At 49.6% G+C, this 13275-nt stretch overlaps 1 protein-coding gene across 2 annotated transcripts in view; it reads left to right on the forward strand.

The window, feature by feature from the left end:
* The window catches only part of nav2a (neuron navigator 2a), a 200949-nt gene that overhangs the window by 46198 nt on the left and 141476 nt on the right, over nucleotides 1-13275 (forward strand). The window contains exon 1 of one of the 2 annotated variants that reach the window (XM_035628024.2): nucleotides 3932-4051. The exons of the other annotated variant lie outside the window; for it this stretch is intronic. The gene's annotated coding sequence lies outside the window, so the exon portion shown is untranslated. Of the gene's footprint in view, nucleotides 1-3931; nucleotides 4052-13275 lie in introns of those variants that run through there. 2 annotated transcript variants of the gene reach the window in all.

Raw genomic sequence — 13275 nt, forward strand, 5'->3', positions numbered from 1 at the left:
TATGTTCCTTCTATTTGCATTTTTCACATTTCCAAGTAACAGTTAGTGGATCCTTGTGATCTAGAATCGCTCTGAATTGGTCCACATGGTTTCCTGCTGTGTGACTTTAGATCCCAGAAGAACTAGAACACTTCCTAACAGGAAGTCGGCCTTTGGTGTCTCTGTTTTTATTTCTTCTCCCTTTTTTTAAAAGCTATTTTTGGCACCATCCGAGACAAAGTCTTTAATTCTGTCTCTGAACACCTTTCTACTCTCTGAAATGTTTTCCCAAGACACCGCCGTCGTCTTTCCAGTTATTTTGGGTGCGTGCAGATGTACGCGTGAACTCCTGTTGACGTGACACATCGTCCCCCCGTCAATGTTGAACGGAGCCATTTGAAACGAAATGTTTGTCTTTGTCTTTGTCTTTGTCTTTGTGTGTATGTGTGTGTGTGTGTGTGTGTGTGTGTGTGTGTGTGTGTGTGTGTGTGTGTGTGTGTGTGTGTGTGTGTGTGTGTGTGTGTGTGTGTGTGTGTGTGTGTGTGTGTGTGTGTGTGTGTGTGTGTGTGTGTGTGTGTGTGAGAGAGAGAGAGCCTCGGGGCGAGTTAGCTGTGGGAGGCAGATGTGCGTCTGAGAAACAGCAGCTGGAGAAACTGAAGATCTACCACCGCACACTTTGCGACTCCAAATAAGAAAAGAATCCTCATCATCATGCAGTGTGTTGCGATCAAACTTTCCCGCTTGCATATATAGTATATGCCTCGATGCATGCTGGGAGAGGCTCCAGCCGCTTCTCAGCCCCGAGGAGGAGTTCCAGGATCAGTGTTTCAGTCAGTTCCTCGTTTAATCGGTTTAAAGTGGAATCTTATTGTGATGGTATGAACATAGAGAGTTTTTGTTTTGCTGTCTACAGAAAAAATAAAGTGTCAATCTCAGCAAATTGAGTAATTCTAGGGAAAAAGGAAAGCGGTGAGAATCCAAATAAACCACCTTGTTGGGAAGTAGAAATCAAAAGTGAACCATTCCTTAATAGGACAGTGAAACTACTGTCGTCCGTTGATCCACGAAGCTGATCTGTAAACTGTGATGGAATTTCACAGCAGATAATTTAGGGCCATCATTTTTTGTTTCTCTATCCTGTGTGATGTGTTTGTATTTTCCCACCGCGTTCCCAGGTCTCACGCATTCAGCTGGTGAGTGAAGTTATTGACTGAACGTTGTTGAAAGATTAAACAAAGAAGAAGATAAGATAAGATAAACCTTTATCTGTCACCACTTCGGGGAAATTGTCCGTGTGGCGGCAGCAGAGAGGATCGTAAACGCGGAAACATCTGTAATTAAGTAACGGATAATTAAACACAGGGAATTGTGATTTGAAAGAGCAACACCGTATATGATATAAACAGAATATGTAAAGTGTGAATGGGTTCATTACCCGCAACACATCGAGATATGAGACCGAATATGCGGATTGAACAGTTGAATTTAGTTTAACCTGAGTGGATTTGTTGTACCGTCCTAGAATTGTTGTGCTTCTGCTCGGAGGTATAAAGGTAAAATATATAATATATATATATTATATGTATTTTTTGGTTCACCTGTATGGTCTCGCACTGTTATCTACACGACTGCGTACAGTGATCGCAGGATTTAGCTTTTCCTCTTTCGAAAAGCTCTCTCACCATTTTCATATTTGCATTTTCTCTGTGAACTTCTCACCCTCGAGTTTCTCTTCTTCTTCTTTCATATTTTCCCGTAACCATTCATTGTTTGTTGTTTATTTTTCTGGCGGCACAGTGAAACCGCGTCAGGGGGCGGCTGCCGCTCTTGTTGCCAGAGAGATGGTTGCCGGGGCAACGTGCATTTGACAGCTGATATTGCTTTTGGTTTTTCCCATCGCCGCCGGAGAAGCAGTGAGAGGGCACAGCGGAGAAACGGGGGGAGCACATTACTGGCAGCCGCTCGGAGTCGGCGCTGAAAAGGAAATCGGGTGAAACCACCTCAGGATCCCGGGGTAATTAGCACTAACTGGAAGAGGCCAGGCTGTTGGCACGCAGGAGAAGGGAATCGACTCCTGTTCTGCCCCCCCCCCCCCCCCCCCCCCCCCCCCCCCCCCCCCGGATGTGTGAACGACCACACATCAGCGCCGCGCGATGGCCGGCGGCCAAGCGGCGAGGCATTTAGAGACCGTGTGTGATGGCCCTTTGTGGCTCCGTGGCGGGGGCTAATGAAGGCGCCCCCCCCCTCCCCTCCCCTCCGAGATTTACGTGTCCAAGGTCGTTATTCTGTTCACTCGAGAGGCCGGCGGGGGGCCCCCCCGCGTATCCACAGCCCCCGTTCACCCAGCCGACCGCTTTATGATGGATCCTAACAGGCTAATACGTCACGGCTCCTGCTCGGAGATACTCGCGCACCAAACATGACTGGAACATGCGGCGTCTTATCGCCGCGGTGGAGCCGCACAATGGAACCGGTTGTCGGCCTCTTGGTTGGGCATGCGCTCACTGAAGGTTGAAGTTGGACGGGTCTGTCTTGTCCTCGCCCTTCCCCCTCTCTGATCCTCATCAGTCTATTCCTGACCATTGTTTCACTGAGCAGCTACTTACTGTCCGCCCCGAGACTGCCAAGTGTCGCGCTTAATGAGGACCAGAGACCCCGCCGCCTGATTGGCTCTAATCGCCCTGCTCTAATTGAACTCGCCAGGGGATTGAAGGAGAGCGGAGCAGTGGATGGAGAGAATTACGGAGGGGGCGGCGAATCCTCTCCTCCACCTTTTTTGGTCTAACACCGTCACATCTTACGCTGACATCCACGTCCGTCATTCCCGCCCTCGCTGTGAAATGCGCCATTCGGTTCGAATTTGTATACGCCGGCGCTCTCAGAATGCGGCAAATGAAATCAGATAGTTGTTAATGAAGTCTCCGGTGTGCCCCCCCCCCCCCCACACACACACACACACAATCCAAACGCCGTATTACAGCACATACAGCGAATGCACCAGAGTCCTCATTAAACACTAAAGACCTCATTTACAGTGTGTGTGTGTTGGTGTGTTCAGGTGTGTGTGTGTGTGTGTGAGAAGTTGAAAGATGAAAGCTCCTAATCCTCTGATCCCTGAATTATCAGACATCAATATTCAATAAGGTTTAGCGATGTCTGTAATTATCTGGGCGCTCAATTCACCTCAGGTCAGCTCCTCGTCTTCCACGCTCACTCTGCTCAGGGCTGCGGGCTCAGGAGTCTCCGTTTGTCCCCAGATGCTTCATCAATTTTGGAGATATTTTGTGCAGTCGTGAAGCTGCAGTCAAACACAAAACCAGTGGTGATGAACATGCCGTCGGCAGAATTACCCTGCGCAGCATACGTCTGGGCAAACCTCGCGCGTATTCCCTCGTTTGAGGTTCCTGACGGAGTTGCACCGCGTGCAATGCTTCTTTGAAATCGGAAAAACATCAAAGGGGGAAACTTGTTAAACTTGTGAGCAACTTGCAGAGAGAAACAGGAAATAGAGCAGAACGTGACGAGGCCACAGGACGCGTTGGCTCGAGGTTCAAAACACAATGGGTGCAGAACTGCAGAGCGACTACAAACCTGCAGATATTGTGAATCAATCAAGTAAAATTCATGACTACAAATCTTTTTTGCCGAAGTCGCTTAAAAGTTTACACACGAGAATAATACATTTTATTAATTGGATGGTTTTTTTTTCGATGCTTTTGTCCAAGTTGGAGACTGTAACTGTCTGAATGCTGCTCGAGGTCAAGGGTCAAACAGCAGCGCTGATGTTATTCGTTTCACTTTGTTTCACATGGCTTTGTTTATTGCACGATGTCATCGTCGCTGTTAATATTCAACCGCTGTCACGCCGCGAGTTGAACCAGTTGAAGCAGTAAAAAAGAAGGTGCCGAGGTGCGGAGATCAAATCGGCGGCTCGTCGTGATTGGTCGGCTCGTAAAGTTTTTTGAATCTAAACGGTGACGATTAGATCGCGGAGGTGCCGCAGGGTTCGGACCTCTGATCCTCCTACCTGCTTCACTGCGTTCACTCGCACAGCGACTTGAGGGACAATCTGGTAAGTGGTACTTCTCCTAATCTCAGCTGTTGTTCCTTTTGTGTGTTCACTTCCGAACTACTACTGTACAAGCTCCGAGGGATTCGTCTCACACTCCGGGGCCGAGGCTCTGCATCTCCCGAGCGTGACTGACGGCTTCTGCCTTTTCTTTCTGATGGGATTTAGGAGCGCGGCCACGTCGCTGTGAACGCTATCATCCCCCCCCCCCCCCCGTGGGAAAAGAGGGGGGAAACCCCAAGGGGCCGGGCGGGGTCACTGTCATGTGAAAAAGAGCAAGCGAGGAGCTCGGGCGATGGACTGGTCTCTGAAGGCTTTGTCCTCGTCTCTCTGTGTTTCTTCCTCGAGCGGCGCGGAGAAGAATCAGACAGTCAGGGAGAAGAGAGGAAGAGAACGCTGCTTCCTTTTGTGTGCGGACGTAATGGCCGTGTCTGGACATCATCTGGGCGTTGTAGCGAGCCCCCCCTCATGGCTTAGAGTGAACTTTAATGAAGAGAGAGAGAGAGAGGGAGGGGGGGGGGGATAAAAGCCTGAGGAAGTGGGAATTGCATAAACGCATAATTTAGAGGAGATGAAAAAGAAAGCAAGGTAGAGAGAGAGAGAGAGAGAGAGAGAGAGAGAGAGGCATCACCTTGATCTCCTCCACCTCACTGTCTTTTTAATGTGCCGCCGCCGCCGCCGCGCTGTCGCAGCCAATGAGGACAGAGACGCAGAGCGAGGGCGCGGGAGGCGAGGCCCTGTTATTCATACGGCGCTTTTCAGTTCAAGTAAACTCCAACGCAGCGGGGAGAGAAAAAGACGAGAGGAACAAAACCGACACGACGTGACGCAGAGGCGCTGCGCTGATACTTTTCCGGACGGACTGTAGACGGTTTGAGATGAAGTCGCCCCACCGTCTGATTTTCCGAGCGGGGAGGTTTGTCGAGAACGACGCGCAGTGAAATGTACAGAGCAGATGTCGCAAAGGTGATAAGGACACATGAAGAGCTTCTCCTGATCCGATCGGAACAGGCTGCACCGCGCCAGATGAAATCCTTCTCGTGTAACGTCGTGTTGACTTGAGCGCGGAGTTAACCGTGAAACCAGCGAGGCAACTGAAAAACAGGGCCGATGATTAAGGAGTGTTTTCACCGCGAATGAATCATTTTGTCTCTTTTCAAATCGCTCGTCTCGTCTGTGAATTGAATCGCGCTTTGCACCTTTTGATCCTCAAATTCATTGATTATTGTCCCGTTTATTGATTCGTTTGTCGTTGGCCATTCAATCTTCGTCACTGTGAAGCTCCTCATGTGGACGGACGACGCCTGACAACTGCATTTGACCTTCTACATCATCTCCTACAAAATACTGCATTTTCATCGTTACTGGATTCATTCGCTCATTCCAGTGTGAGCAGTGTTCAGCTGCATCATGTGGCAGTTTTTTTTTTCAGACGCTTGACAAGTCGGAGCTGCCTGAACACCAAAGCTGGAAATTCTCAGGTGATTTGAGGACTTTACAAATGAGTTCCGTCTTCTTTCCTTTTGTCTCGCCGTGTCTTCACATTTTCTTTTCACTGGCCCATTTCATCACCCACCAGCACTCGTGTCCTCTACAAGTCCTATTTGATCTTTTCTGTGGAAGTCTTTTTATCCTGCCCGGTTTGCCACTTCCACCCATTTCTGTCCATTCCTGACACTCCCCTGCATCCCGATGTAAACCCCATCGTCGTCCGTCTGCCGGTGAGGGAGTCGTAGCTCTTTGTGCTGTGCAGATGAAGTAATGGACGAGCGTGTCTCCGCGCACACTCCCCCCCCCCCCCCCCCTCGAATGTCACGGGCTTGCCGCCTCGGCCGTCCACTTCTTTGTGGATGCGGGCGACGGGGGGAGTTGGAGCTGGAGCTCTCATGTGGAACAGCCCCAGGGGGGAAAACTTGATTTCATTTCCTGGAATGAGGAGTCTTGACACTGCTGCTCCCGCCGTCCACCCACCATCCATCACCTCCGCTTTCATCTGTATTTCCTCTCATGTCTCCTGTGCTCCGGTTCCCTCTCTCTTGGTCTTCTGCACGCGCTGAGGGGCGAGAGAGTTTCCTCCAGGTGCTTCACCTTCATTTGGACTTCCAGTCCAGTGACTCAGATGAGCCCCGTGCCCCGCCGGCGTTCTTCGGTCTTGCTGTTGCAATAACTGATCCAAATGCGACCAATTCTTTCAGAAGGATTCGTCAGCTTACAACACAAAGAGAACCTTTTTTTATGTTTTAGTCAAAGTCTCACACTCAACAAACGACCATTCCTCATAAGTGTCGTGAATCAACGTACGTACAATCAACGTACATTTGTTTTTCTTTACAGCTGACTCGTAAATTGGCTAAATGTTTGAAATTGGCTAAGATTCCGTGGCGCTGTCAGCTCCTGACAATGTAAGACTCTTCTACACTACTATGTTTTCCCAAACCTCGCCTGTTGACGTGTCTGTCACAACCCACCTGTTTGGCGGCGGGATAATATCCCCCGAGTTTCCATTTTTACCAGAGAGACGGTGTTGTCGAGCCGCCTGGTTCTCTGGTCCACAGCAGTGAAGCGACTCCGGTGCTCAGGCGTCAGGCCCACACTCCTCTTCCCTCTTTGACGGGGGGGGTTGAAGTCAGAGTCCCGGACTCTAGAGGTGCACTGTCTTCACGTTCAGCCCTGAGTTCCGGATGTCTTCTCACACGAGCGATCCTGGTCTTCCTGAAAGTTTCATTCAGAATCTGCAAATCTTCAGAAACATTGAGCATAGAGGCAACCGCATCAGTGTTAGGGTTACCCCAACCCTAAAGTCCTGGCCGAGCCTTTAAGGATGTAACGGAGAAGTACAACTTTAGGGTTGTAAACAGACGTATGTGCCGTTGGCCAATAGGACAGATGACAAGAAACGACAACAATGAAACTACAGCTGTGTCTCAATTCGAGGTCTAACTCCTTCGGACGCTCCATTCGAAGACAGGTTGCGTCATCGGTCTCCCATCGGTTGTCCCATTTCAAAAGATCCAGATAAATTCCTCCTTCCAATTTTGCCGAACAGCGAAGGTTCCAGCGGGTGGATCTTTCCAAGCCCAACCGGTTCGGGGATTGGTGGACTTTCGGAAACCGTGGACAACAGCAGCCTCATTGCTACGGCGACGGCGGTAAGGTTCGGAACTCGCGGGCGAGGTAAATGGGAAACCCGCCAAATACCAGGCCGTCTCGATTTGTTTTCGGCTGCCGAGGTCCGAGGACGGAGGCAGCCCGCCGAAGTCGGCCCCATAGACCTCATCCTTCGAAGGAGGCGGCCGCCTGAATTGAGACAAGGCTTAAAACCGGATTTTTCTTGAAAGTAGCCAAGTGTCACTGGCTGTGAGGCTCCTCACAGTGCCTGTTGACTCTGGCAGTCCTTTAGGAGCTGCAGTAGCTGGGCCCCGCTGTTTAACCAGGCGACTGGCCAATTACAGGAGAGTTACTGTAGAGCTCGGACCCCCCCAAAAAAGAAAAGCCTCACAGACCTGAGAAAAGGAAACGTCGCTGTCAGAGCCGTGGCCTGTTCCCTCACCGCCTCACTAACAGCCGCTGTAATCCCCGTGATGACGTGAGATCACTGCCAAAGAAAACCCAGCGTTTTCGCCCAAAGTTCGATCATTAGTGTCCACGACATGCGCGGAGCCGGAAGAGGGGCAGGTTGGTTTCGGATATTAGCTCTCTGTAACAGTTGGACGGCGTTGTGCGGCGGGGTGTGTGTCTCCTGCGGCGTGGTGACAGTTTGTGTCTCTGCTCTCAGGGAGCGGAGGGAATAATACTGCCAGGGAGGCTTTTTTAATAAATCCTCAATGTGTCCAGGGTGCCCCGTCTCTATGGTAACTGAGGCTCGCATTGTGTGTGTGTGTGTGTGTTGAAACTGTGCTTTGTCTTCTGTGTGTATTTTCTAATCCCGTTCTAGTGTTTGATGGGTTTTCTGTGCAGCTCTTTAGTTGAATAAAATAAATACACTTCTTTGCACTCAAAATACTCAATAGTATTTGAGAAATAACCTCATACAACAACAAAATACACAAAATGTTCTGCACACCTAATACTATTTCCATTCCTTTCATTGCACCAAGGTCTCTGAGTTAAATATTAATGTTTTCTCGCCTTAGGAAGTAGCATAATGGTTAAATCGGTGTGTGTGTGTGTGTGTGTGTGTGTGTGTGTGTGTGTGTGTGTGGTGTTGATAGCACACGGTGATGTTGGAGCGCTGTGTGTGAGGCGACATTAGCGCGTCGCAGCGTGTCTCGCTGCCTCGTGGAAGTGTGAAATTGGGATGAGCGGAGGTGGGAGAACAGATCGCGGTGTGTCAGCTCAGCCTTGTTACCGCTGTGAATAGTGAACTGAGAAAAAGCTGCTTGCAGATTCAGAGCCACGAGCCGAGTAATACTTCCGCGCCTCTAATGTGGTGTTGCCCGGATCGTTGTAGTGAACTCTGACCCCGCTCAGACTCGGTATTAACATTCGTCTCGAGCGGTCCGATCACAAGTGGAAAGTGGAAAGCAGCTGGACGTCTTCTGTGGATAGAGGAAGAGAAATGTATCGGGGCTGCGCTTTGATAGGTGTTAATGTTTTCCATTTGGTTCCAATTCCATAAAACACCAGAGTCCTCTTTGAGTCTAAATAATCTTTAAGTAAAATCAATTTCCCCCAGTAATAATGTAGAAAGTCTTTGCTTTAGTACTCAAGTTACTTATAGTTTTTCATCCTCAAACGCTATGTAAAACATTTATGGATTTCATAAGAGCTTTCAAGTAATATGGGCTTGAGAAAGGGAGTTGGACAGCGATACATAGCAAACAATCTGTAAATAAAATGTCTAAACTTGCACACCGTCGGATTGAAATACTGTGTATGGCCAAAATGACGTCACGACGTCGTGTCAACGTGCGTTGGATTACGCACAATAATTCAATCGCCAAATATGCAGCCAAAACTCTTTAGTTGCATGTAAAAGTTCTCTATGATTTTGCGTTCACGCCGAACGTGTAGATCACACGGACAGAGTCGATGCAAAGACACGAGGAGGCGCGAATCTCCGTCAGTTGCGCCGGGGCGAAATATTTGAACGCGAGCGAAACCATCGCGCGCCCCATTGTCGCCCAACGGCCAATTAGCAGTTGAGATCCTCCGAGCGCCACTGTCGTCAGACGTCCTGACGTTGCCCGATCTTTACTGTTCGCATCGGGACCGCGGCGAAGGAGGAGAGGCCTTGGAGTTGGACACAACCGCTTCGTGTGGCCGTGCCATTCATCCCCCTCTGCCTTTTCAGATTGTACATTCAACGGTTCACGTCCACGTGTGTGTTTGTGTGTTCACAGGAGGTTCGTCGGAGAAAGTGGAAGGAATATTAAGTGGGAGGCGAATATTCGCAGGTCGTGTTTATTCGCTTGAATACGCACAAATGATCCTGCGGCCGAAACTCACTCGCGCAGATAATAATGATCGGCGTGAACGCAGCATAACGCCGTGATGGGTTTAGACTCGGTAACATTTAATGTTCTTTTCTACGCTTTCTTCTTATAGTCGCACCAGTGAATTTGCAGTCATGTCCGTAGTTTTGCATTTACACACACACACACACGCACAAGGCGGGTCGCCATAAAAATGCATTTGCTATCCACTGCGAGATCTCCCTCTGATAGACGATGTCGCTATGATCCAGAGGAGGTGCTGAAGTAATTAGAGGCCAATGAGTTCCGACCAGGAGGAGCCTGCGGTTTCATTCAAAGTGGTTGGCATGTACACACAGCACAGACACAAACAGACGCACGCACGCACGTTCCAGAGATGCAGACACACCGGGACGATAAAGCTTCATTGCATCTCAGAAGCAGTGCAAACTGTGCACGCTGTCAAATAAAGGGGGCTACATGAATCACTATTTTACAGCGAGTTTCATTTATTTTAACTGCAAAGTGTCTGCCACTGGATGCACCATGTGCGGCTGCATATGAATATCAGGGGAACGCGCAAAGGCCGTACGTCATAGATGAACGTAACTTCATTTTCAGTGATAATCAATCGCAGAAATCATTGATTTCTGTTGATATTGTCTTCTCAGCTGTACAATGGTTTGGTGCCGCAGATTAATCTAAACTCAAATATTCTCGAGAAATAAAGAACCTCAGCTCCGTCTCTGTGTGACAAAGAAAGAAACGCAAGAAACGAAAGCGTGTGAACTTGACAGTTTGCATAATAAAAACGCCGGGCGCGTGTCCGCAGTTATGACAGCTTCCTGCTCAAAATGGGCCAAGAAATAGACACATTTCATGTATTGTCTTTGTTTCGTGCGCTAACAACGTAAAACCTCTGTTCAACAGACTCCTAGAGCGTGAATTAGTCAGGAAGACATTTCAGGAAATGGGCAGGATGTGACGAGACAGCTGCAGCCCATTCCCCAAAAAAATATCAATATGGTCGCGTCGAGTCGTCAGACAAACGCAGTTAAACATGAATGGAACTTTGAGCCCACGGCGAGGCTGCAGACCTCATCAGGACCGGTGGCGCGGCACCATGCGAGCGAGTGCTCATCTTCTGATAGAAACACCAACCAGTTTACCGTAACCCCAAACACAACCCCACAACAACACATCACTTGACGTGTTGGGTTTCCTCCAATCCTGTAAACAGGAACGTGCGAGTCCCACCGGTGGCAGGACGAAGGTGAGGACAGCGACGGACTCCCTCCGAACCATGAATCCCCTCACTGGTGTGTGACCAGGGGTGTCATGAAAACACATGAGGCATCGCACTGCACACAACATGTCGGACAGGGATGAGAGCACTCGGTGGGATGGTGGGACACGCACACACACACACACACACACACACACACACACACACACACACACACACACACTGTACAGCTCTCAGTGATACGAGAGGCTGGGCAGCAATAGGTAAACATCTGATCCATCTGCATACCAGGGCGTTCTGTGTGTGTGTGTGTGTGTGTGTGTGTGTGTGTGTGTGTGTGTGTGTGTGTGTGTGTGTGTGTGTGTGTGTGTGCGTGTGCGTGTGTGCGTGTGTGATTAGAATCATTAGTGAGTGAACGCCTTCCGCTCCACCCAAGGTGACTCCTCTCCACGCTGGTGCTTGTCAGGAGCCAGGTGATTTCTAACTCCCTCCGGGGAAGGTGTTGAGTCTTTGGGGGGGGTGGGCGGGGGGGTCGGAAGGCTCGCGGCCCGCAGGCCTCCACCAGCTCGGCCCCTCGGAAGCCGTGTAGCGGCATTGACGGAGTCCTCCCCGGGGGGCAGTAGTGTCACCACATCTCATCCCATTTGAGGGCTAATGGCCGCATTACGAGGCTGTTAGTGCCATCGTCGCGTGGCCCCTCCCCCTCCCCCTTCCCCATAAAAGCTCCATCAGGGCAGATGTCCCCGTCCTCTCGTCGGGCCCCCCCCCCCCCCCCCCCCCGCCCGGCTGCGTGTTTACTGCCAGTTTTATTTCACTCGTGCCAATCTTGGAAACGCGTCCGGACCCTTTCCACGTTAAAGTGCATTCGGTGTGTTCCTGCGTCTGGCTGTGATGAAGCGGGTGAGCCCCTCACTGGGATGTCACAAGTGGAAAATCTAATGATGTCGTGTTTGCATTTTTTTTTTAAGCACGCCGGACGGTATCGAACGCCGTCACGTCTCAGCATGGAGGTCATGGGTGTGGAGGGTTTGTTTGTTTCTCGCGTCTGCACGAGTTTGCACATTGGGACTCGTAGCCCGTCGAGGTTTGTCCTGCCTCTCGTCCTTGACGGACGGATGTCACGGGAGGGCTCGGCTATTTCAGAGGAGGCCGCCGATGAAACCAAACAACCGCCGCGTCGTCGATGTCAGCTGTTCTTCTCGTCCCAGTTGGTCACGAGGCCTGAATCCGCCTCTTCGTACGCTCAGGAGTCATTTTCCTCCTTTCACTTCTTCTCAAGTGTCCTAGGCCCTAAATGTCTGAAAGGAAAAATATGTAGATGAATGCTCCTTATGTGTGGCAGAGCATTTAAAAGTGTCTCCGTCACGGTGTCAGCGCCGCAGTGTGAGACCATCCTCAGGCAGTAAAAAGACTTTGGAGGTGTCAAAGTCGCAAAATGTTCTTCGTAAACCTGCGACTCATTTGCAGGTAAACACATTTTTTCAAGCGGCCGCTTATGTCGTCGGAACTTTGCCGGCGAATATTATGCAGTGGGAAAGTGACGTGATTTGTTTTTTAAGCAGGGAAGTTGAGTTCTCGCTGGTGTTGCCTGAGGTCAGAAGCTGTCTGGTGGCACTGACGTGCACTCGGTGACGCATCAGACCGATGACGGTTCGGTTTACCGTATGTTCTGTGTTGGCTTTTTCTTATAGATCCGGAGTTTTGACATGAAACAGTAGAATTTTTAATTTTGAAATTCAACTTTTCAGGAACATACTCTATGTTTCTGTTGTAATAACCATAAAAACAATTTTTTAATCATATGACTGCATAAAATAATACATTTTTTGGAGTAACACTTCCTTAAAAGTTCCTTCCTTAAAAACACAGCAAAACGATGACGGAACTGATCAATATATTGAGTCAACCGACAGCGAAAAGACGGAGGGGATGCACCAGTAGTCTGGCCTGCTCCTCAAAGCAATATGAATATCAAAATATGTATTTATTTTTAAAAGTATAACCTGGAGGCTTTTGAATACAAAGTTATCATCGGCGGCAATTTCATTCAGATGCCATTTTGAATCACACTTACATTAGATTGGATCTCGAAGGAAGAGTATGCAGCACCTTATTGCTTTCATTCTAAGATTCATAATTCTCACTGACCTCTCTGCTTTCTGTGAAACGAGGGGCTCCAGTTCTGAAACGCAGGGTACGTGTCCCCTTGTGTCCTCCCCCCTGAATTACGCCCCCTGACCCGAACAAACAGCTTTTCTCTCCTGGCGAATGCGAAACCCGGCGAAACACCCCGACAACGGGGCGGACAGCTGGACGGCTGGGCCGAGGAACCGGGAAGCTCCCCAAAACCTTGTTTTTGAGCTTCTCCTGACAGAATCCCTCCAACACACGTTTCCCAGATCTCACTTGTTGATGTGTAACCAGATGTCGGGCTCTGCTCCAGTCATGGAGCGAGTGCTGACGCCTAACTGACCCTGTCCAAATGACGGCAAGCCCAAACTACTTGGCAACTTGGGGTCTTTGTAACGGATGAAAAATGATAGACAGCGGGGAAAAACAAAAGCAGA

The sequence above is a fragment of the Scophthalmus maximus genome, chromosome 4 (genome assembly GCF_022379125.1).
Source record: "Scophthalmus maximus strain ysfricsl-2021 chromosome 4, ASM2237912v1, whole genome shotgun sequence".
In the NCBI taxonomy this organism is placed as follows: Eukaryota; Metazoa; Chordata; class Actinopteri; order Pleuronectiformes; family Scophthalmidae; genus Scophthalmus; species Scophthalmus maximus.